We start from the raw sequence: 27,006 nt of genomic DNA on the forward strand, positions 1-27,006 counted from the left end.
TCAATTCCTAAGGAACTATTGGATCAATTCGACCAAAATCTCGAACCTGTACACAGTTTTCGAAATGAGATGCACATGTTGAATTTCAGTTCGATAGTTCTGATAGGAATTGAGATTTCAGTTGCCTTTCCGGCAAAGTGTGATATCAATTCCTCAAAAACTGTTGGATCAATTCGAACCAAATCTCGAAACAGCACATGGTTTTCGAATTGAGATGCACATGTTGAATTTCAGTTCGATAGTTCAGATAGGAATTGAGATTTCAGTTTTCAATTCGGCAAAGTGTGATATCAATTCCTGAAAACTGTTGGACCATTTCGACCCAAATCTTGAAACTGCAGATAGTTTTCGAATTGAGATGCACATGTTGAATTTCAGATCGATAGTTCTGATAGGAATGGAGATTTCAGTAGTCGATTCGACAAAATATCATTTCAATTCCTAAGGAACTATTGGATCAATTCGACCAAAATCCCGAAACAGTACACAGTTTTCGAATTAAGATGCACATGTTGAATTTCAGTTCGATAGTTCAGATAGGAATTGAGATTTCAGTGGTCGATTCGACAAAATATCAATTCAATTCCCAAGGAAATATTGGATCAATTCGACCCAAATCCCGAAACTGTACTCAGTTTTTGAATTGAGATGCACATGTTGAATTTCAGTTCAATAGTTCAGATAGGAATTGAGATTTCAGTGGTCAAATCGGCAAAGTGTGATATCAATTCCTCGAAAACTGTTGGTTCAATTCGAACCAAATCTTGAAATTTCACACAGTTTTCGAATTGAGATGCACATGTTGAAATTCAGTTCGATAGTTCAGATAGGAATTGAGATTTCAGTGGTCGATTCAACAAAATATCATTTCAATTCCCAAGGATCTATTGAATCAATTCGACCCAAATCCCGAAACTGTACTCAGTTTTCGAATTGAGATGCACATGTTGAATTTCAGTTCGATAGTTCAGATAGGAATTGAGATTTCAGTGTTCAATTCGGCAAAGTGTGATATCAATTCCTAAAAACTGTTGGACCATTTCGACCCAAATCTTGAAACTGCAGATAGTTTTCGAATTGAGATGCACATGTTGAATTTCAGTTCGATAGTTCTGATAGGAATTGAGATTTCAGTGGTCGATTCGACATATTATCATTTCAATTCCTAAGGAACTATTATATCAATTCGACCAAAATCTCGAACCTGTACACAGTTTTCGAATTGAGATGCACATGTTGAATTTCAGTTCGATAGTTCAGATAGGAATCGAGATTTCGGTGGTCTTTTCTGCAAAGTGTGATATCAATTCCACAAAAACTGTTGGATCAATTCGAATCAAATCTCGAAACAGCACATGGTTTGAGAGATTGAGATGCACATGTTGAATTTCAGTTCGATAGTTCTGATAGGAATTGAGGTTTCAGTGATCGATTCGACAAAATATCATTTCAATTCCCAAGGAACTGTTGGATCAATTCGACCCAAATCCCGAAACTTTACTCGGTTTTCGAATTGAGATGCACATGTTGAATTTCAGTTCGATAGTTCAGATAGGAATTGAGATTTCAGTGGTCAATTCGGCAAAGTGTGATATCAATTCCTAAAAACTGTTGGACCATTTCGACCCAAATCTTGAAACTGCAGATAGTTTTCGAATTGAGATGCACATGTTGAATTTCAGATCGATAGTTCTGATAGGAATGGATATTTCAGTAGTCGATTCGACACTATTGGATCAATTCGACCAAAATCCCGAAACTGTACTCAGTTTTCGAATTAAGATGCACATGTTGAATTTCAGTTCGATAGTTCAGATAGGAATGGAGATTTCAGTGGTCAATTAGGCAAAGTGTGATATCAATTCCTAAAAACTGTTGGATCAATTCGACCCAAATCTCGAAACTGTACACAGTTTTCGAATTGAGATGCTCATGTTGAATTTCAGTTCGATAGTTCAGATAGGAATTGAGATTTCAGTGGTCAATTCGGCAAAGTGTGATATCAATTCCTCGAAAACTGTTGGATCAATTCGAACGAAATCTTGAAACTGCACGTAGTTTTCGGATTGAGATGCACATGTTGAATTTCAGTTCGATAGTTCAGATAGGAATCGAGATTTCAGTGGTCGATTCAACAAAATATCATTTCAATTCCCAAGGAACTATTGGATCAATTCGACCCAAATCCCGAAACTGTACTCAGTTTTCGAATTGAGATGCACATGTTGAATTTCATTTCGATAGTTCAGATAGGAATTGAGATTTCCGTGGTCGATTCGACAAAATATCATTTCAATTCCCAAGGAAATATTGGATCAATTCGACCCAAATCCCGAAACTGTACTCAGTTTTCGAATTGAGATGCACATGTTGAATTTCAGTTCGATAGTTCAGATAGGAATTGAGATTTCAGTGGTCAATTCGGCAAAGTGTGATATCAATTCCTCGAAAACTGTTGGTTCAATTCGAACCAAATCTTGAAATTTCACACAGTTTTCGAATTGAGATGCACATGTTGAAATTCAGTTCGATAGTTCAGATAGGAATTGAGATTTCAGTGGTGAATTCGGCAAAGTGTGATATCAATTCCTCGAAAACTGTTGGATCAATTCGAACCAAATCTTGAAACTGCACATAGTTTTCGGATTGAGATGCACATGTTGAATTTCAGTTCGATAGTTCAGATAGGAATCGAGATTTCGGTGATCTTTTCGGCAAAGTGTGATATCAATTCCTCAAAAACTGTTGGATCAATTCGAACCAAATCTCGAAACAGCACATGGTTTGAGAGATTGAGACGCAAATGTTGAATTTCAGTTCGATAGTTGTGATAGGAATTGAGATTTCAGTGATCTTTTCGGCAAAGTGTGATATCAATTCCTCAAAAACTGTTGGATCAATTCGAACCAAATCTCGAAACAGCACATGGTTTGAGAGATTGAGACGCAAATGTTGAATTTCAGTTCGATAGTTGTGATAGGAATTGAGGTTTCAGTGGTCGGTTCGACAAAATATCATTTCAATTCCCAAGGAACTATTGGATCAATTCGACCCAAATCCCGAAACTTTACTCGGTTTTCGAATTGAGATGCTCATGTTGAATTTCAGTTCGATAGTTCAGATAGGAATTGAGATTTCAGTGGTCAATTCGGCAAAGTGTGATATCAATTCCTCGAAAACTGTTGGACCATTTCGACCCAAATCTTGAAACTGCAGATAGTTTTCGAATTGAGATGCACATGTTGAATTTCAGATCGATAGTTCTGATAGGAATGGAGATTTCAGTAGTCGATTCGACAAAATATCATTTCAATTCCTAAGGAAATATTGGATCAATTCGACCAAAATCCCGAAACTGTACACAGTTTCGAATTAAGATGCACATGTTGAATTTCAGTTCGATAGTTCAGATAGGAATTGAGATTTCAGTGGTCGATTCGACAAAATATCAATTCAATTCCCAAGGAAATATTGGATCAATTCGACCCAAATCCCGAAACTGTACTCAGTTTTCGAATTGAGATGCACATGTTGAATTTCAGTTCAATAGTTCAGATAGGAATTGAGATTTCAGTGGTCAATTCGGCAAAGTGTGATATCAATTCCTCGAAAACTGTTGGTTCAATTCGAACCAAATCTTGAAATTTCACACAGTTTTCGAATTGAGATGCACATGTTGAAATTCAGTTCGATAGTTCAGATAGGAATTGAGATTTCAGTGTTCAATTCGGCAAAGTGTAATATCAATTCCTCGAAAACTGTTGGATCAATTCGAACCAAATCTTGAAACTGCACATAGTTTTCGGATTGAGATGCACATGTTGAATTTCAGTTCGATAGTTCAGATAGGAATCGAGATTTCGGTGGTCTTTTCTGCGAAGTGTGATATCAATTCCACAAAAACTGTTGGATCAATTCGAACCAAATCTCGAAACAGCACATGGTTTGAGAGATTGAGATGCATATGTTGAATTTCAGTTCGATAGTTCTGATAGGAATTGAGGTTTCAGTGATCGATTCGACAAAATATCATTTCAATTCCCAAGGAACTATTGGATCAATTCGACCCAAATCCCGAAACTTTACTCGGTTTTCGAATTGAGATGCACATGTTGAATTTCAGTTCGATAGTTCAGATAGGAATTGAGATTTCAGTGGTCAATTCGGCAAAGTGTGATATCAATTCCTAAAAACTGTTGGATTAATTCGAACCAAATCTTGAAACTGCACATAGTTTTCGAATTGAGATGCACATGTTGAATTTCAGTTCGATAGTTCTGATAGGAATTGAGATTTCAGTGGTCGATTCGACATATTATCATTTCAATTCCTAAGGAACTATTGGATCAATTCGACCAAAATCTCGAACCTGTACACAGGTTTCGAAATGAGATGCACATGTTGAATTTCAGTTCGATAGTTCTGATAGGAATTGAGATTTCAGTTGCCTTTCCGGCAAAGTGTGATATCAATTCCTCAAAAACTGTTGGATCAATTCGAACCAAATCTCGAAACAGCACATAGTTTTCGAATTGAGATGCACATGTTGAATTTCAGTTCGATAGTTCTGATAGGAATTGAGATTTCAGTGGTCGATTCGACAAAATATCATTTCAATTCCCAAGGATCTATTGAATCAATTCGACCCAAATCCCGAAACTGTACTCAGTTTTCGAATTGAGATGCACATGTTGAATTTCAGTTCGATAGTTCAGATAGGAATTGAGATTTCAGTGTTCAATTCGGCAAAGTGTGATATCAATTCCTAAAAACTGTTGGACCATTTCGACCCAAATCTTGAAACTGCAGATAGTTTTCGAATTGAGATGCACATGTTGAATTTCAGTTCGATAGTTCAGATAGGAATCGAGATTTCGGTGGTCTTTTCTGCAAAGTGTGATATCAATTCCACAAAAACTGTTGGATCAATTCGAACCAAATCTCGAAACAGCACATGGTTTGAGAGATTGAGATGCACATGTTGAATTTCAGTTCGATAGTTCTGATAGGAATTGAGGTTTCAGTGATCGATTCGACAAAATATCATTTCAATTCCCAAGGAACTGTTGGATCAATTCGACCCAAATCCCGAAACTTTACTCGGTTTTCGAATTGAGATGCACATGTTGAATTTCAGTTCGATAGTTCAGATAGGAATTGAGATTTCAGTGGTCAATTCGGCAAAGTGTGATATCAATTCCTAAAAACTGTTGGATTAATTCGAACCAAATCTTGAAACTGCACATAGTTTTCGAATTGAGATGCACATGTTGAATTTCAGTTCGATAGTTCTGATAGGAATTGAGATTTCAGATGTCGATTCGACATATTATCATTTCAATTCCTAAGGAACTATTGGATCAATTCGACCAAAATCTCGAACCTGTACACAGTTTTCGAAATGAGATGCACATGTTGAATTTCAGTTCGATAGTTCTGATAGGAATTGAGATTTCAGTTGCCTTTCCGGCAAAGTGTGATATCAATTCCTCAAAAACTGTTGGATCAATTCGAACCAAATCTCGAAACAGCACATAGTTTTCGAATTGAGATGTACATGTTGAATTTCAGTTCGATAGTTCTGATAGGAATTGAGATTTCAGTGGTCGAGTCGACAAAATATCATTTCAATTCCCAAGGATCTATTGAATCAATTCGACCCAAATCCCGAAACTGTACTCAGTTTTCGAATTGAGATGCACATGTTGAATTTGCCGAATTGACCACTGAAATCTCAATTCCTATCTGAACTATCGAACTGAAATTCAACATGTGCATCTCAATTCGAAAACTGAGTACAGTTTCGAGATTTTGGTCGAATTGATCCAATAGTTCCTTAGGAATTGAAATGATAATATGTCGAATCGACCACTGAAATCTCAATTCCTATCAGAACTATCGAACTGAAATTCAACATGTGCATCTCAATTCGAAAGCTATGTGCAGTTTCAAGATTTGGTTCGAATTGATCCAACAGTTTTTAGGAATTGATATCACACTTTGCCGAATTGACCACTGAAATCTCAATTCCTATCTGAACTATCGAACTGAAATTCAACATGTGCATCTCAATTCGAAAACTGAGTACAGTTTCGGGATTTGGGTCGAATTGATTCAATAGTTCCTTGGGAATTGAAATGATATTTTGTCGAGTCGACCACTGAAATCTCAATTCCTATCAGAACTATCGAACTGAAATTCAACATGTGCATCTCAATTCGGAAACCATGTGCTGTTTCGAGATTTGGTTCGAATTGATCCAACAGTTTTTGAGGAATTGATATCACACTTTGCCGAAAAGACCACCGAAATCTCGATTCCTATCTGAACTATCGAACTGAAATTCAACATGTGCATCTCATTTCGAAAACTGTGTACAGTTTCGAGATTTTGGTCGAATTGATCCAATAGTTCCTTAGGAATTGAAATGAAAATATGTCGAATCGACCTCTGAAATCTCAATTCCTATCAGAACTATCGAACTGAAATTCAACATGTGCATCTCAATTCGAAAGCTATGTGCAGTTTCAAGATTTGGTTCGAATTGATCCAACAGTTTTTAGGAATTGATATCACACTTTGCCGAATTGACCACTGAAATCTCAATTCCTATCTGAACTATCGAACTGAAATTCAACATGTGCATCTCAATCCGAAAACTATGTGCAGTTTCAAGATTTGGTTCGAATTGATCCAACAGTTTTCGAGGAATTGATATCACACTTTGCCGAATTGACCAATGAAATCTCAATTCCTATCTGAACTATCGAACTGAAATTCAACATGTGCATCTCAATCCGAAAACTATGTGCAGTTTCAAGATTTGGTTCGAATTGATCCAACAGTTTTCGAGGAATTGATATCACACTTTGCCGAATTGACCACTGAAATTTCAATTCCTATCTGAATTATCGAACTGAAATTCAACATGTGCATCTCAATTCGAAAACTGAGTACAGTTTCGGGATTTGGGTCGAATTGATCCAATAGTTCCTTGGGAATTGAAATGATATTTTGTCGAATCGACCACTGAAATCTCAATTCCTATCAGAACTATCGAACTGAAATTCAACATGTGCATCTCATTTCGAAAACTGTGTACAGTTTCGAGATTCTGGTCGAATTGGTCCAATAGTTCCTTAGGAATTGAAATGATAATATGTCGAATCGACCACTGAAATCTCAATTCCTATCAGAACTATCGAACTGAAATTCAACATGTGCATCTCAATTCGAAAACTATGTGCAGTTTCAAGATTTGGTTCGAATTGATCCAACAGTTTTCGAGGAATTGATATCAAACTTTGCCGAAAAGACCACCGAAATCTCGATTCCTATCTGAACTATCGAACTGAAATTCAACATGTGCATCTCAATTCGAAAAGTATGTGCAGTTTCAAGATTTGGATCGAATTGATCCAACAGTTTTCGAAGAATTGATATCACACTTTGCCGAATTGACCACTGAAATCTCAATTCCTATCTGAACTATCGAACTGAAATTCAACATGTGCATCTCAATTCGAAAACTGAGTACAGTTTCGAGATTTTGGTCGAATTGATCCAATAGTTCCTTAGGAATTGAAATGATAATATGTCGAATCGACCACTGAAATCTCAATTCCTATCAGAACTATCGAACTGAAATTCAACATGTGCATCTCAATTCGAAAGCTATGTGCAGTTTCAAGATTTGGTTCGAATTGATCCAACAGTTTTTGAGGAATTGATATCACACTTTGCCGAATAGACCACTGAAATCTCAATTCCTATCAGAACTATCGAACTGAAATTCAACATGTGCATCTCATTTCGAAAACTGTGTACAGTTTCGAGATTTTGGTCGAATTGATCCAATAGTTCCTTAGGAATTGAAATGATAATATGTCGAATCGACCACTGAAATCTCAATTCCTATCAGAACTATCGAACTGAAATTCAACATGTGCATCTCAATTCGAAAGCTATGTGCAGTTTCAAGATTTGGTTCGAATTGATCCAACAGTTTTTAGGAATTGATATCACACTTTGCCGAATTGACCACTGAAATCTCAATTCCTATCTGAACTATCGAACTGAAATTCAACATGTGCATCTCAATTCGAAAACTGAGTACAGTTTCGGGATTTGGGTCGAATTGATTCAATAGTTCCTTGGGAATTGAAATGATATTTTGTCGAGTCGACCACTGAAATCTCAATTCCTATCAGAACTATCGAACTGAAATTCAACATGTGCATCTCAATTCGGAAACCATGTGCTGTTTCGAGATTTGGTTCGAATTGATCCAACAGTTTTTGAGGAATTGATATCACACTTTGCCGAAAAGACCACCGAAATCTCGATTCCTATCTGAACTATCGAACTGAAATTCAACATGTGCATCTCATTTCGAAAACTGTGTACAGTTTCGAGATTTTGGTCGAATTGATCCAATAGTTCCTTAGGAATTGAAATGAAAATATGTCGAATCGAGCACTGAAATCTCAATTCCTATCAGAACTATCGAACTGAAATTCAACATGTGCATCTCAATTCGAAAGCTATGTGCAGTTTCAAGATTTGGTTCGAATTGATCCAACAGTTTTTAGGAATTGATATCACACTTTGCCAAATTGACCACTGAAATCTCAATTCCTATCTGAACTATCGAACTGAAATTCAACATGTGCATCTCAATTCAAAAACTGAGTACAGTTTCGGGATTTGGGTCGAATTGATCCAATAGTTCCTTGGGAATTGAAATGATATTTTGTCGAATTGACCACTGAAATCTCAATTCCTATCTGAACTATCGAACTGAATTTCAACATGTGCATCTCAATTCGAAAACTGTGTGAAATTTCAAGATTTGGTTCGAATTGAACCAACAGTTTTCGAGGAATTGATATCACACTTTGCCGAAAAGACCACCGAAATCTCGATTCCTATCTGAACTATCGAACTGAAATTCAACATGTGCATCTCAATCCGAAAACTATGTGCAGTTTCAAGATTTGGTTCGAATTGATCCAACAGTTTTCGAGGAATTGATATCACACTTTGCCGAATTGACCAATGAAATCTCAATTCCTATCTGAACTATCGAACTGAAATTCAACATGTGCATCTCAATCCGAAAACTATGTGCAGTTTCAAGATTTGGTTCGAATTGATCCAACAGTTTTCGAGGAATTGATATCACACTTTGCCGAATTGACCACTGAAATTTCAATTCCTATCTGAATTATCGAACTGAAATTCAACATGTGCATCTCAATTCGAAAACTGAGTATAGTTTCGGGATTTGGGTCGAATTGATTCAATAGTTCCTTGGGAATTGAAATGATATTTTGTCGAGTCGACCACTGAAATCTCAATTCCTATCAGAACTATCGAACTGAAATTCAACATGTGCATCTCAATTCGGAAACCATGTGCTGTTTCGAGATTTGGTTCGAATTGATCCAACAGTTTTTGAGGAATTGATATCACACTTTGCCGAAAAGACCACCGAAATCTCGATTCCTATCTGAACTATCGAACTGAAATTCAACATGTGCATCTCATTTCGAAAACTGTGTACAGTTTCGAGATTTTGGTCGAATTGATCCAATAGTTCCTTAGGAATTGAAATGAAAATATGTCGAATCGACCACTGAAATCTCAATTCCTATCAGAACTATCGAACTGAAATTCAACATGTGCATCTCAATTCGAAAGCTATGTGCAGTTTCAAGATTTGGTTCGATTTGATCCAACAGTTTTTGAGGAATTGATATCACACTTTGCCGAATAGACCACTGAAATCTCAATTCCTATCAGAACTATCGAACTGAAATTCAACATGTGCATCTCATTTCGAAAACTGTGTACAGTTTCGAGATTTTGGTCGAATTGATCCAATAGTTCCTTAGGAATTGAAATGATAATATGTCGAATCGACCACTGAAATCTCAATTCCTATCAGAACTATCGAACTGAAATTCAACATTTGCATCTCAATTCGAAAGCTATGTGCAGTTTCAAGATTTGGTTCGAATTGATCCAACAGTTTTTAGGAATTGATATCACACTTTGCCGAATTGACCACTGAAATCTCAATTCCTATCTGAACTATCGAACTGAAATTCAACATGTGCATCTCAATTCAAAAACTGAGTACAGTTTCGGGATTTGGGTCGAATTGATCCAATAGTTCCTTGGGAATTGAAATGATATTTTGTCGAATTGACCACTGAAATCTCAATTCCTATCTGAACTATCGAACTGAATTTCAACATGTGCATCTCAATTCGAAAACTGTGTGAAATTTCAAGATTTGGTTCGAATTGAACCAACAGTTTTTGAGGAATTGATATCACACTTTGCCGAAAAGACCACCGAAATCTCGATTCCTATCTGAACTATCGAACTGAAATTCAACATGTGCATCTCAATCCGAAAACTATGTGCAGTTTCAAGATTTGGTTCGAATTGATCCAACAGTTTTCGAGGAATTGATATCACACTTTGCCGAATTGACCACTGAAATTTCAATTCCTATCTGAATTATCGAACTGAAATTCAACATGTGCATCTCAATTCGAAAACTGAGTACAGTTTCGGGATTTGGGTCGAATTGATCCAATAGTTCCTTGATAATTGAAATGATATTTTGTCGAATCGACCACTGAAATCTCAATTCCTATCAGAACTATCGAACTGAAATTCAACATGTGCATCTCATTTCGAAAACTGTGTACAGTTTCGAGATTTTGGTCGAATTGGTCCAATAGTTCCTTAGGAATTGAAATGATAATATGTCGAATCGACCACTGAAATCTCAATTCCTATCAGAACTATCGAACTGAAATTCAACATGTGCATCTCAATTCGAAAACTATGTGCAGTTTCAAGATTTGGTTCGAATTGATCCAACAGTTTTCGAGGAATTGATATCAAACTTTGCCGAAAAGACCACCGAAATCTCGATTCCTATCTGAACTATCGAACTGAAATTCAACATGTGCATCTCAATTCGAAAACTGAGTACAGTCAATCAAAAATTCTAAGAATATTAACAAACGCACCCTGGTACGTTACGAACCAAACGCTCCATACAGATCTAAAGATCCCATACGTGAAAGAAGTCATCCAGGACAGAAGTTGCAGACATGACGCAATACTCGGAAGCCATCCTAACGCCCTAATCCGACCACTGACTAAACCCCCAGATACCAGACGACTGAAGAGAAACTGGCCAGCAGATCTGAAGGATGCCTGAGGACTTATCACTGGATAAGACCTCATAACGCCACTTAGGAGCCTACAGCTCTGAACCAGCAAACAGGCCCATAGAATGAATACATTCTGATTGCTTGTATACGTACTATAATAAAAAAAAAATATCAGGATATCCCTTCGATCGATGGTTGTCATGGCACAATGTAATTATTTGTTTGCAAGTGTCAATGAAGATTATAAAACCTTCAAAAATTCTTGATACGTGTTTCTAAAAATGTCGATCGGTGACGACGAGGTTGTAGTTCCCGAGAGCATTATAGAGAAAGCAAATGAGGCAGCAGAACAAGTTATTCCATTGAAATCAAAAACTTTGTACGAAAAGGAATATACAGCGTTTTGTACTTGGAGAAATAATATGAAAGCCGAAGGTGTCAACGAAAAAAATCATTTTGGCTTATATTTCTAAAAGGTTCAAAAAAGTTGAGTCGTCGTTCTTATGGTCCTTCTATTTGCAACTCAGAAAAATGTTGGCTCTGAAAGAAAAAATAGACATCGGCAGATTTTACCAAATCACCGCCTTTTTGAAGCAACATTCTAGAGGATACCTGGCAAAGAAGTCGAAATTATTCACAAGAGAGGAGTTGGAATATGTTTTAGATGCCGCTCCTGATGAGCAATATTTATTGATAAAGGTAGTTTTTATTATGGGTGTTGCAGGAGGGTGTAGAATTGGCCAGCTGGTGAATATGGTCGTAGGTGATGTGGAAGATCAGGACAGCGTATTGGTTATTCAGCTTCCTGATAAAAAACCTTTAAGAAAAGAGTTTTCACTATGGTCAATGGTAGTGATAAGGTTGCTGCACTTGATATATTCCGCAAGTATAAGAACTTGAGGCCAAACAAAGTTGATCACAAGCGACTATTCCTTAATTATAAAAACGAAAAATGTACTTTCCAGCCTGTAGGTATGAACTCATTTTGTAAAATGCCCGCTACAATTGCAAAGTATTTGGGTCTTTCTGATGCTGAACAATATGCAGGGCACACTTTCAGGCGATCTTCTGCAACCCTTCTCACAAATTCTGGACCAGAAGGATATATTGAGGATCCATTTCAGAACAGAATCAATATTTCTGAACAAATACTTGGTGGGGTGACACTAAAACCGGAGTTTCTGATGCAGAAGTGGATATTCCAGCAGGGCCTGAGGGAAATCGGTGCTTTATCTCTCTCTCTCTCTCTCCTCTCTCTCTCTCTCTCTCTTGGTGACCCTCAAAATGCCAGTTAGACAGCAGGTCGGAAGAAGCTGTCAACCTGCAACTTGATCGGTGGGAAATCGGCAAAATATTGACAAAATAGAAACAAGATACGGTAAAGGCCCCAAGTCCTCTTGGGACCCAACGGCGGTCGAACGGTCACGGAAATCGGCAATCTACGCCTAAAATGACTAGATCAAGTCTGAACGTTAGGTCGGTATATTCAGCTAGTTAAACGGACTAAAGAAAGCGGAAAATACAGTTTTTAGGAATTGATATCACACTTTGCCGAATTGACCACTGAAATCTCGATTCCTATATGAACTATCGAACTGAAATTCAACATGTGCATCTCAATTCGAAAACTGTGTACAGTTTCGAGATTTGGGTCGAATTGATTCAATAGTTCCTTAGGAATTGAAATGATACTATGTCGAATCGACCACTGAAATCTCAATTCCTATCAGAACTATCATACTGAAATTCAACATGTGCATCTCAATTCGAAAACTATGTGCAGTTTCAAGATTTGGTTCGAATTGATCCAACAGTTTTTAGGAATTGATATCACACTTTGTCGAATTGATCCAATATTTCCTTGGGAATTGAAATGATATTTTGTCGAATCGACCACGGAAATCTCAATTCCTATCTGAACTATCGAACTGAAATTCAACATGTGCATCTCAATTTGAAAACTGAATACAGTTTCGGGATTTGGGTCGAATTGATCCAATAGTTCCTTGTGAATGGAAATGATATTTTGTCGAATCGACCACTGAAATCTCATTTCCTATCAGAACTATCGAACTGAAATTCAACATGTGCATCTCATTTCGAAAACTGTGTGAAATTTCAAGATTTGGTTCGAATTGATCCAACAGTTTTCGAGGAATTGATATCACCCTTTCCCGAATTGACCACTGAAATCTCAATTCCTATCTAAACTATCTAACTGAAATTCAACATGTGCATCTCAATTCGAAAACTGTGTGCAGTTTCAAGATTTGGTTCGAATTGATCCAACAGTTTTCGAGGAATTGATATCACACTTTGCCGAATTGACAACTGAAATCTCAATTCCTATCTAAACTATCGAACTGAATTTCAACATGTGCATCTCAATTCGAAAACTGTGTGCAGTTTCAAGATTTGGTTCGAATTGATCCAACCGTTTTCGAGGAATTGATATCACACTTTGCCGAATAGACCGCTGAAATCTCAATTCCTATCTAAACTATCGAACTGAAATTCAACATGTACATCTCAATTCGAAAACTGTGTGCAGTTTCAAGATTTGGTTCGAATTGATCCAACAGTTTTCGAGGAATTGATATCACACTTTGCCGAATTGACCACTGAAATCTCAATTCCTATCACAACTATCGAACCGAAATTCAACATGTGCATCTCATTTCGAAAACTATGTACAGTTTCGAGATTTTGGTCGAATTGATCCAATAGTTCTTTAGGAATTGAAATGATAATATGTCGAATCGACCACTGAAATCTCAATTCCTATCAGAACTATCGAAATGAAATTCAACATGTGCATCTCAATTCTAAAACTATGTGCAGCTTCAAGATTTGGTTCAATTGATCATCAGGAGCGGCATCTAAAACATATTCCAACTCCTCTCTTGTGAATAATTTCGACTTCTTTGCCAGGTATCCTCTAGAATGTTGCTTCAAAAAGGCGGTGATTTGGTAAAATCTGCCGATGTCTATTTTTTCTTTCAGAGCCAACATTTTTCTGAGTTGCAAATAGAAGGACCATAAGAACGACGACTCAACTTTTTTGAACCTTTTAGAAATATAAGCCAAAATGATTTTTTTCGTTGACACCTTCGGCTTTCATATTATTTCTCCAAGTACAAAACGCTGTATATTCCTTTTCGTACAAAGTTTTTGATTTCAATGGAATAACTTGTTCTGCTGCCTCATTTGCTTTCTCTATAATGCTCTCGGGAACTACAACCTCGTCGTCACCGATCGACATTTTTAGAAACACGTATCAAGAATTTTTGAAGGTTTTATAATCTTCATTGACACTTGCAAACAAATAATTACATTGTGCCATGACAACCATCGATCGAAGGGATATCCTGATATTTTTTTTTATTATAGTACGTATACAAGCAATCAGAATGTATTCATTCTATGGGCCTGTTTGCTGGTTCAGAGCTGTAGGCTCCTAAGTGGCGTTATGAGGTCTTATCCAGTGATAAGTCCTCAGGCATCCTTCAGATCTGCTGGCCAGTTTCTCTTCAGTCGTCTGGTATCTGGGGGTTTGGTCAGTGGTCGGATTAGGGCGTTAGGATGGCTTCCGAGTATTGCGTCATGTCTGCAACTTCTGTCCTGGATGACTTCTTTCACGTATGGGATCTTTAGATCTGTATGGAGCGTTTGGTTCGTAACGTACCAGGGTGCGTTTGTTAATATTCTTAGAATTTTTGATTGACTGTACTCAGTTTTCGAATTGAGATGCACATGTTGAATTTCAGTTCGATAGTTCAGATAGGAATCGAGATTTCGGTGGTCTTTTCGGCAAAGTTTGATATCAATTCCTCGAAAACTGTTGGATCAATTCGAACCAAATCTTGAAACTGCACATAGTTTTCGAATTGAGATGCACATGTTGAATTTCAGTTCGATAGTTCTGATAGGAATTGAGATTTCAGTGGTCGATTCGACATATTATCATTTCAATTCCCAAGGAACTATTGGATCAATTCGACCCAAATCCCGAAACTGTACTCAGTTTTCGAATTGAGATGCACATGTTGAATTTCAGTTCGATAATTCAGATAGGAATTGAAATTTCAGTGGTCAATTCGGCAAAGTGTGATATCAATTCCTCGAAAACTGTTGGATCAATTCGAACCAAATCTTGAAACTGCACATAGTTTTCGGATTGAGATGCACATGTTGAATTTCAGTTCGATAGTTCAGATAGGAATTGAGATTTCATTGGTCAATTCGGCAAAGTGTGATATCAATTCCTCGAAAACTGTTGGATCAATTCGAACCAAATCTTGAAACTGCACATAGTTTTCGGATTGAGATGCACATGTTGAATTTCAGTTCGATAGTTCAGATAGGAATCGAGATTTCGGTGGTCTTTTCGGCAAAGTGTGATATCAATTCCTCAAAAACTGTTGGTTCAATTCGAACCAAATCTTGAAATTTCACACAGTTTTCGAATTGAGATGCACATGTTGAAATTCAGTTCGATAGTTCAGATAGGAATTGAGATTTCAGTGGTCAATTCGACAAAATATCATTTCAATTCCCAAGGAACTATTGGATCAATTCGACCCAAATCCCGAAACTGTACTCAGTTTTTGAATTGAGATGCACATGTTGAATTTCAGTTCGATAGTTCAGATAGGAATTGAGATTTCAGTGGTCAATTCGGCAAAGTGTGATATCAATTCCTAAAAACTGTTGGATCAATTCGAACCAAATCTTGAAACTGCACATAGCTTTCGAATTGAGATGCACATGTTGAATTTCAGTTCGATAGTTCTGATAGGAATTGAGATTTCAGTGGTCGATTCGACATATTTTCATTTCAATTCCTAAGGAACTATTGGATCAATTCGACCAAAATCTCGAAACTGTACACAGTTTTCGAAATGAGATGCACATGTTGAATTTCAGTTCGATAGTTCAGATAGGAATCGAGATTTCGGTGGTCTTTTCGGCAAAGTGTGATATCAATTCCTCAAAAACTGTTGGATCAATTCGAACCAAATCTCGAAACAGCACATGGTTTCCGAATTGAGATGCACATGTTGAATTTCAGTTCGATAGTTCTGATAGGAATTGAGATTTCAGTGGTCGACTCGACAAAATATCATTTCAATTCCCAAGGAACTATTGAATCAATTCGACCCAAATCCCGAAACTGTACTCAGTTTTCGAATTGAGATGCACATGTTGAATTTCAGTTCGATAATTCAGATAGGAATTGAAATTTCAGTGGTCAATTCGGCAAAGTGTGATATCAATTCCTCGAAAACTGTTGGATCAATTCGAACCAAATCTTGAAACTGCACATAGTTTTCGGATTGAGATGCACATGTTGAATTTCAGTTCGATAGTTCAGATAGGAATTGAGATTTCATTGGTCAATTCGGCAAAGTGTGATATCAATTCCTCGAAAACTGTTGGATCAATTCGAACCAAATCTTGAAACTGCACATAGTTTTCGGATTGAGATGCACATGTTGAATTTCAGTTCGATAGTTCAGATAGGAATCGAGATTTCGGTGGTCTTTTCGGCAAAGTGTGATATCAATTCCTCAAAAACTGTTGGTTCAATTCGAACCAAATCTTGAAATTTCACACAGTTTTCGAATTGAGATGCACATGTTGAAATTCAGTTCGATAGTTCAGATAGGAATTGAGATTTCAGTGGTCAATTCGACAAAATATCATTTCAATTCCCAAGGAACTATTGGATCAATTCGACCCAAATCCCGAAACTGTACTCAGTTTTTGAATTGAGATGCACATGTTGAATTTCAGTTCGATAGTTCAGATAGGAATTGAGATTTCAGTGGTCAATTTGGCAAAGTGTGATATCAATTCCTAAAAACTGTTGGATCAATTCGAACCAAATCTTGAAACTGCACATAGCTTTCGAATTGAGATGCACATGTTGAATTTCAGTTCGATAGTTCTGATAGGAATTGAGATTTCAGTGCTCGATTCGACATATTTTCATTTCAATTCCTAAGGAACTATTGGATCAATTCGACCAAAATCTCGAAACTGTACACAGTTTTCGAAATGAGATGCACATGTTGAATTTCAGTTCGATAGTTCAGATAGGAATCGAGATTTCGGTGGTCTTTTCGGCAAAGTGTGATATCAATTCCTCAAAAACTGTTGGATCAATTCGAACCAAATCTCGAAACAGCACATGGTTTCCGAATTGAGATGCACATGTTGAATTTCAGTTCGATAGTTCTGATAGGAATTGAGATTTCAGTGGTCGACTCGACAAAATATCATTTCAATTCCCAAGGAACTATTGAATCAATTCGACCCAAATCCCGAAACTGTACTCAGTTTTCGAATTGAGATGCACATGTTGAATTTCAGTTCGATAGTTCAGATAGGAATTGAGATTTCAGTGGTCAATTCGGCAAAGTGTGATATCAATTCCTAAAAACTGTTGGATCAATTCGAACCAAATCTTGAAACTGCACATAGCTTTCGAATTGAGATGCACATGTTGAATTTCAGTTCGATAGTTCTGATAGGAATTGAGATTTCAGTGGTCGATTCGACATATTATCATTTCAATTCCTAAGGAACTATTGGATCAATTCGACCAAAATCTCGAAACTGTACACAGTTTTCGAAATGAGATGCACATGTTGAATTTCAGTTCGATAGTTCTGATAGGAATTGAGATTTCAGTGGTCTATTCGGCAAAGTGTGATATCAATTCCTCAAAAACTGTTGGATCAATTCGAACCAAATCTTGAAACTGCACATAGCTTTCGAATTGAGATGCACATGTTGAATTTCAGTTCGATAGTTCTGATAGGAATTGAGATTTCAGTGGTCGATTCGACATATTATCATTTCAATTCCTAAGGAACTATTGGATCAATTCGACCAAAATCTCGAAACTGTACTCAGTTTTCGAATTGAGATGCACATGTTGAATTTCAGTTCGATAGTTCAGATAGGAATTGAGATTTCAGTGGTCAATTCGGCAAAATGTGATATCAATTCTTCGAAAACTGTTGGATCAATTCGATCCAAATCTTGAAACTGCACATACTTTTCGAATTGAGATGCACATGTTGAATTTCAGTTCGATAGTTCAGATAGGAATCGAGATTTCGTTGGTCTTTTCGGCAAAGTTTGATATCAATTCCTCGAAAACTGTTGGATCAATTCGAACCAAATCTTGAAACTGCACATAGTTTTCGAATTGAGATGCACATGTTGAATTTCAGTTCGATAGTTCTGATAGGAATTGAGATTTCAGTGGTCGATTCGACATATTATCATTTCAATTCCTAAGGAACTATTGGACCAATTCGACCAAAATCTCGAAACTGTACACAGTTTTCGAAATGAGATGCACATGTTGAATTTCAGTTCGATAGTTCTGATAGGAATTGAGATTTCAGTGGTCGATTCGACAAAATATCATTTCAATTCCCAAGGAACTATTGGATCAATTCGACCCAAATCCCGAAACTGTACTCAGTTTTCGAATTGAGATGCACATGTTGAATTTCAGTTCGATAATTCAGATAGGAATTGAAATTTCAGTGGTCAATTCGGCAAAGTGTGATATCAATTCCTCGAAAACTGTTGGATCAATTCGAACCAAATCTTGAAACTGCACATAGTTTTCGGATTGAGATGCACATGTTGAATTTCAGTTCGATAGTTCAGATAGGAATTGAGATTTCATTGGTCAATTCGGCAAAGTGTGATATCAATTCCTCGAAAACTGTTGGATCAATTCGAACCAAATCTTGAAACTGCACATAGTTTTCGGATTGAGATGCACATGTTGAATTTCAGTTCGATAGTTCAGATAGGAATCGAGATTTCGGTGGTCTTTTCGGCAAAGTGTGATATCAATTCCTCAAAAACTGTTGGTTCAATTCGAACCAAATCTTGAAATTTCACACAGTTTTCGAATTGAGATGCACATGTTGAAATTCAGTTCGATAGTTCAGATAGGAATTGAGATTTCAGTGGTCAATTCGACAAAATATCATTTCAATTCCCAAGGAACTATTGGATCAATTCGACCCAAATCCCGAAACTGTACTCAGTTTTTGAATTGAGATGAACATGTTGAATTTCAGTTCGATAGTTCAGATAGGAATTGAGATTTCAGTGGTCAATTCGGCAAAGTGTGATATCAATTCCTAAAAACTGTTGGATCAATTCGAACCAAATCTTGAAACTGCACATAGCTTTCGAATTGAGATGCACATGTTGAATTTCAGTTCGATAGTTCTGATAGGAATTGAGATTTCAGAGGTCGATTCGACATATTTTCATTTCAATTCCTAAGGAACTATTGGATCAATTCGACCAAAATCTCGAAACTGTACACAGTTTTCGAAATGAGATGCACATGTTGAATTTCAGTTCGATAGTTCAGATAGGAATCGAGATTTCGGTGGTCTTTTCGGCAAAGTGTGATATCAATTCCTCAAAAACTGTTGGATCAATTCGAACCAAATCTCGAAACAGCACATGGTTTCCGAATTGAGATGCACATGTTGAATTTCAGTTCGATAGTTCTGATAGGAATTGAGATTTCAGTGGTCGACTCGACAAAATATCATTTCAATTCCCAAGGAACTATTGAATCAATTCGACCCAAATCCCGAAACTGTACTCAGTTTTCGAATTGAGATGCACATGTTGAATTTCAGTTCGATAGTTCAGATAGGAATTGAGATTTCAGTGGTCAATTCGGCAAAGTGTGATATCAATTCCTAAAAACTGTTGGATCAATTCGAACCAAATCTTGAAACTGCACATAGCTTTCGAATTGAGATGCACATGTTGAATTTCAGTTCGAAAGTTCTGATAGGAATTGAGATTTCAGTGGTCGATTCGACATATTATCATTTCAATTCCTAAGGAACTATTGGATCAATTCGACCAAAATCTCGAAACTGTACTCAGTTTTCGAATTGAGATGCACATGTTGAATTTCAGTTCGATAGTTCAGATAGGAATTGAGATTTCAGTGGTCAATTCGGCAAATTCAACATGTGCATCTCAATTCGAAAACTGAGTACAGTTTCGGGATTTGGGTCGAATTGATTCAATAGATCCTTGGGAATTGAAATGATATTTTGTCGACTCGACCACTGAAATCTCAATTCCTATCAGAACTATCGAACTGAAATTCAACATGTACATCTCAATTCGAAAACTATGTGCTGTTTCGAGATTTGGTTCGAATTGATCCAACAGTTTTTGAGGAATTGATATCACACTTTGCCGGAAAGGCAACTGAAATCTCAATTCCTATCAGAACTATCGAACTGAAATTCAACATGTGCATCTCATTTCGAAAACTGTGTACAGGTTCGAGATTTTGGTCGAATTGATCCAATAGTTCCTTAGGAATTGAAATGATAATATGTCGAATCGACATCTGAAATCTCAATTCCTATCAGAACTATCGAACTGAAATTCAACATGTGCATCTCAATTCGAAAACTATGTGCAGTTTCAAGATTTGGTTCGAATTAATCCAACAGTTTTTAGGAATTGATATCACACTTTGCCGAATTGACCACTGAAATCTCAATTCCTATCTGAACTATCGAACTGAAATTCAACATGTGCATCTCAATTCGAAAACCGAGTAAAGTTTCGGGATTTGGGTCGAATTGATCCAACAGTTCCTTGGGAATTGAAATGATATTTTGTCGAATCGATCACTGAAACCTCAATTCCTATCAGAACTATCGAACTGAAATTCAACATGTGCATCTCAATCTCTCAAACCATGTGCTGTTTCGAGATTTGGTTCGAATTGATCCAACAGTTTTTGTGGAATTGATATCACACTTTGCAGAAAAGACCACCGAAATCTCGATTCCTATCTGAACTATCGAACTGAAATTCAACATGTGCATCTCAATTCGAAAACTATCTGCAGTTTCAAGATTTGGGTCGAAATGGTCCAACAGTTTTTAGGAATTGATATCACACTTTGCCGAATTGAACACTGAAATCTCAATTCCTATCTGAACTATCGAACTGAAATTCAACATGTGCATCTCAATTCGAAAACTGAGTACAGTTTCGGGATTTGGGTCGAATTGATTCAATAGATCCTTGGGAATTGAAATGATATTTTGTCGAATCGACCACTGAAATCTCAATTCCTATCAGAACTATCGAACTGAAATTCAACATGTGCATCTCAATTCGAAAACCATGTGCTGTTTCGAGATTTGGTTCGAATTGATCCAACAGTTTTTGAGGAATTGATATCACACTTTGCCGGAAAGGCAACTGAAATCTCAATTCCTATCAGAACTATCGAACTGAAATTCAACATGTGCATCTCATTTCGAAACCTGTGTACAGGTTCGAGATTTTGGTCGAATTGATCCAATAGTTCCTTAGGAATTGAAATGATAATATGTCGAATCGACCACTGAAATCTCAATTCCTATCAGAACTATCGAACTGAAATTCAACATGTGCATCTCAATTCGAAAACTATGTGCAGTTTCAAGATTTGGTTCGAATTAATCCAACAGTAATATAATATTTTGATCGAATATCCAGCACTTCTCATCTTAAATATTAATCCTTCATGCCATACTCTGTCGAGAGCTCTGGTGACGTCAAGTAAAACAAGACCTGTGGCTTGTTTATTTTGGAATCCCTCTGTAATGTACTCTGTGAGCCTTAATAATCGTTGCTCTGTTGAATGCTCTCTTCTGAATCCGAACAGTTCTGGCGGTATCAGTTTCAGATTTTCGGTTTCCTTATTTAGCCTCGTGGCGATAATCCTTTCTACTACTTTTCCTAACGCCGACAGTAGACTTATCGGTCTGTAGATTTGTGGGAACTTCTTCTCATTAAATGGTTTATTGAATACTTTGACTTCCGCTGTTTTCCATTTTTCTGGGTAGTGTTCTGTCCTCATGATTCCATTCGTGATATTTGTTAGAGCGGCTATACATTTTCTAGGTAATTCCTTTAACATAACATTCGTTGTTTTATCGCTTCCGGGAGCTTTCCTCTTCTTCCAACTTCTAATTATCTCCCTGATTTCATTTGGCGATCTTGGCTTGTCTATTTCAGCAGCCGCTGGTAATTCATCATTTTCTTCCAAATCTTCATTATCGTCGTCTATCCTGTAATTTATTCTCGATTCTCTTTCGATCGAGTCCGCCAATGCATCTGCCTTATCAGTATTAGTCTTCTTCTAACCCTCCTGGGTTTATCGGTGTAGGAGTATTTGCGGTGGCAGCCTGTGAACAAACCAAAGTTGCGGGTTTATTGAACTCGGAATTATTTTCTGGTATTGTGATCTATTTGACGGTACTTTGACGGTGGAAACATTGAAATTCCGGTTAGCGCATCCACCATTTAGGTTGGTGCAATAAAAGATATTTTTCGGAACGGTATCATTTTATTAATCGGTAATTTTTTTTCGGTAATTCTAATCCATTTTCACCTTCTTCACGGTGTGGGCGGCGACGGTTCTGACGGTGTTAGCGGTACGGCGGGCCTCAGTCGGAGGTCCGGCAGTATGGCCTCTGTCCTGCTCCCTGGAGTTGCGGTCGGCCCTGAGGCAGTTCTGGCGGTCCCTGGTCCCCTATCTCTAACGCAACACACCCTGGAAAGGACCTCCACACGGCCGCACCTGGAACAGAACTTCGTCCTTGCCCCTCGGTAGTCCTTCCTGCGGTGGCCTTCATTGCCACACCGCCAGCAACTGTGGGGGCCTAACCCCAGGTAGACATGAAGTCCACAGGTTCCCACGGTCCTGGTGGCTGGCGGTTCCGTGTTGGTCCCGGCCTCTCTCCTTCTATCTGGCACCTCCCAGTCTGCCGACAGACTGAGAGTCGACCCAATATTCCTGCGGGAGAAGGCGGTCCGGACGGTAGGGTCGGCTCTCTGAACCCTGACGGTCGGCCCATTGAATAACGTTTCATCCTTAAAATGTCACACGTTGATCAAACAGTAAACAACGGTTTGTTAGTACCCTGTTAAATATTCATTCATATCATACTTTGCCGAATTGACCACTGAAATCTCAATTCCTATCTCAACTATCGAACTGAAATTCAACACTGCTGTATCCCGTTACCGGGAATAAATCTACAAAAAGAAGAAGACAAAAAAAAAGAAAAAAAAAATTCGAACAGACTTGTTACTTCTTAGTGCTAGTTGCGACTGTGTGCCCTCCTATGACTAAAGAGACCCAACCGTGACCTGCAGATCCTTCCACACTCAGGGCATGGATAGTCTCCAACCAGATCTGACCGCCGCTGTATCCTTCTCGATTCTCCATTATAACTGTGGACCAAAGACCTCCACTGTGACCTGTCTAACGCTAGTTGTTCCCAGTTATGATTAGCATTAACTGATTTTAGGGATTGATGTAGTGTATCCTTAAACCGCTTATACTGGCCTCCTGGTTTCCGAGCTCCCTCAGTGAGTTCGCCGTATAGAGCTATTTTGGGGAGTCTTGTGTCTTGCATCCTCAGAATGTGGCCGCTCCATCTGAGTCGGGCCCTCGTTACTTGAGTCTCAATTTTAGTACAACTCGCGCGCTGCAAGACTTCTGCATTCGAAACTTTGTGGAACCATCTGATGTGCATTATCTGTCTTAGATGACGTTGCTGCGTCTGTTCAAGCTGTTTAATATGTCGCCTGTAGGGAGTCCAGCTTTCGCTTCCGTAAAGAAGCGTTGGGAGGACCACAGCTCTGTAAACAGCTGTCTTGGTCTTCAGATTGAGGTCCTGATTTTGGAACACTCTGTCCTTCAGCTTCCAGAATGCCCGTGATGCCGAATTGATACGGTTGTGTATTTCCGTGTCAAGGTTAGCCCTAGTATTTATGAAGCTTCCCAAGTATTTGAACTGCTCGACCTGTTCTAGAGTTTCATTGTCCAGGCTGATAACCCGCAACTTTGGTTTGTTCACAGGCTGCCACCGCAAATAATCCTACACCGATAAACCCAGGAGGGTTAGAAGAATTTTTTTTTGTGTAGCAGGGGGAAAATCTGCAAATCAGACGAACCACCCTCTCCTGAGGGGGAACAAGTGTGGGGTTTCTCACTCTCCTGAACTTGTGACGCACTAAAAACCCTTAACTGCTTCTTGAATTTTGTTCCCGGGCATTTGCCTATAAACCGTTCATCTCTTAGTCGGTTTTCTTGTCGCACACTATCGTGCTGGGATTTATGTGTATATCCTCTATTGGATTAACACTTTATTGAATTTTTCAATAAGTTTCTGTTGTTATTTTAATCTCTTATTAATTGATCTCTTGGTCTCCTCGTATTTTCCTCTTGTCATCCTCTGGGTCGTAGTCCACTAGTCTCCTGAGTTCTTGATTCGGATGGTGTTTCGCTGTTTCGAATAATTTCTCTGCTTTTCTGTTCATCAATTCCGTTATGGTTTCCCATTTCAGGTCCCTATATATCTGTCCATTCCTGACAAACCAAGGTGCATCTATTGCACATCGTAGCAGCTTGTTTTCAGTATCCTGAATTCTTTTGATGTGTCTCTTTGCCGCGAAGCCCCAGGCAGCTGATCCATAAGTCAGTTGAGGCCTAGCAACAGCTTTGATTATCTTCAATTTTGTCTCTTTCGACATGTGGCTCTTCTTCCTATTAAAGGGTTTAGTCTATACATCGCTGCTTTCGTTTTTTCGATTGCTTGTTTGATATGACTTTTCCAAGTAAGTCCTTTGTCGAGCGTTAGTCCTAAATATTTGGCTTCATTTTTCCAGTCGATTTCTTCGCCGTCAACTTCTAGATTCGTTGTGGGTCGCAGTCTCCTCTTCTGTAATAATATTGCTTGGCTCTTTTGTCCATTGAGCTTGATTTCCCACTTTATGCACCAGTCATTTGTTTCGTCAATCGTTTCTTGTAGAACTCGTTCTATTATTTCTGGGTTTCGGTGTCGAGTCGCTATGCCTGTGTCGTCAGCATATAACGTTAGCATGGTTCTTGGATTCTTCGGAATATCGTGAATGTATATGTTGTACAGAAGTGGCCCAAGCACTGACCCTCGGGGTACTCCAGCCTCTAAAGCCGGGTCCAGACTATGTAACAAAACATTTTGTCAACAAAGTTATACAACAAATTTGTTATACAACTTTGTTAAATAACTTGTTATAAAATAGCAGAGACATCCAGACTTTGTAACAGAATAAAACTAAACAAAAGTGCTCATCTGGAAGCAGTGGCATCTGTAGCATTGAAAATGTCCTCAAACGTAGAGGATGTCATTTTGGCAGCAGCAGCTTGCGTGATTTTATGTAGACGAGTGAAATCTCATCGTTGAGAGCTAGAGGAACATTATAGTTTAACAACTCTTTTGAAGTATCTAGCAATGGATGACAAAGACCCATTGACAGGGGACATTAAATGTGATGGTAGTTTTAAATATTTCCTAAGTATGACAAGTTCTGATTTCGAATACGAATAAATCAAATCGGCCATAAAATAAGCAAAAAAAGCACGACATTTCGAGATGCAATACCAGTAAAAGAAAGATTGGCGCTGCAGTAAATGTTTAATAACACAAGTGTGGACAAGTTGCGGCGTGTTTTATAACAAAGTTATATTACTTTTTTGATCTTTACCGACACCCAACGGATAACATAAAATTTGCTATATAGCAAGAAAAATGTTGTATAACATTGTGTTATATAACTTTTTCACTTGAATTTCTCTAAAAAGTTATATAACTTTGCTATATATCCTGTTTTGTTACATAGTCTGGACCCGGCTTGAATCTCTTGTTGTGGAGCATTCTCCTTCCACTTTCACGTAAAATCTTCTATTTTGGGGATAATTCCGGATCAACTTGCATATTTTGATCGAATATCCAGCACTTCTCATCTTAAATATTAATCCTTCATGCCATACTCTGTCGAGAGCTCTGGCGACGTCAAGTAAAACAAGACCTGTGGCTTGTTTATTTTGGAATCCCTCTGTAATGTACTCTGTGAGCCTTAATAATTGTTGCTCTGTTGAATGCTCTCTTCTGAATCCGAACAGTTCTGGCGGTATCAGTTTCAGATTTTCGGTTTCCTCATTTAGCCTCGTGGCGATAATCCTTTCTACTACTTTTCCTAACGCCGACAGTAGACTTATCGGTCTGTAGATTTGTGGGAACTTCTTCTCATTAAATGGTTTATTGAATACTTTGACTTCCGCTGTTTTCCATTTTTCTGGGTAGTGTGCTGTCCTCATGATTCCATTCGTGATATTTGTTAGAGCGGCTATACATTTTCTAGGTAATTCCTTTAACATAACATTCATTGTTTTATCGCTTCCGGGAGCTTTCCTCTTCTTCAAACTACTAATTATCTCCCTGTTAACCCTGTTAAATATTCATTCATATCATACTTTGCCGAATGTTCGTCCATTTCGGATATCTCTTCTTAGTATAGTTTTGATAAGTTGTCGTACTCATTTTAATCTCTCCTCAATTGATCTCTCGGTCTCCTTTTGTAAAGGAAGAACATGAAAACCCTAGCAGGACAATGTGCAAGAAGAAATCAACCGATTAAGGGATAAATGGTTTATAGGCAAATGCTCGGAACCAACAAAAAGCAGGTTAGGTTTAGTGGGTCGCGAACTCAGGAGAGTGAGTAACCCCACAGTGTTCCCTAGAAATGGGTTCCTCTGGGCGAGAGATAGAGCCCCGTGTTTTCACGGTCGCAGATTCCCCCTGCTATAAAAAAAAAAAAAAAAAAAAAAAAAAATTGCCGAATTGACCACTGAAATCTCAATTCCTATCTCAACTATCGAAAAAATATCATTTCAATT

At 37.9% G+C, this 27,006-nt stretch overlaps 2 pseudogenes; one reads left to right on the forward strand and one right to left on the reverse strand.

Annotated features, from left to right (window-relative positions):
- Positions 1-11,479: 11,479 nt before the first annotated feature.
- On the forward strand, positions 11,480-12,098 carry LOC123310282 (annotated as a pseudogene).
- A 231-nt stretch (positions 12,099-12,329) lies between these two features.
- On the reverse strand, positions 12,330-14,460 carry LOC123310283 (annotated as a pseudogene).
- Positions 14,461-27,006: the final 12,546 nt, after the last annotated feature.

This window comes from Coccinella septempunctata, chromosome 3, assembly GCF_907165205.1.
Source record: "Coccinella septempunctata chromosome 3, icCocSept1.1, whole genome shotgun sequence".
NCBI classification, from domain to species: domain Eukaryota; kingdom Metazoa; phylum Arthropoda; class Insecta; order Coleoptera; family Coccinellidae; genus Coccinella; species Coccinella septempunctata.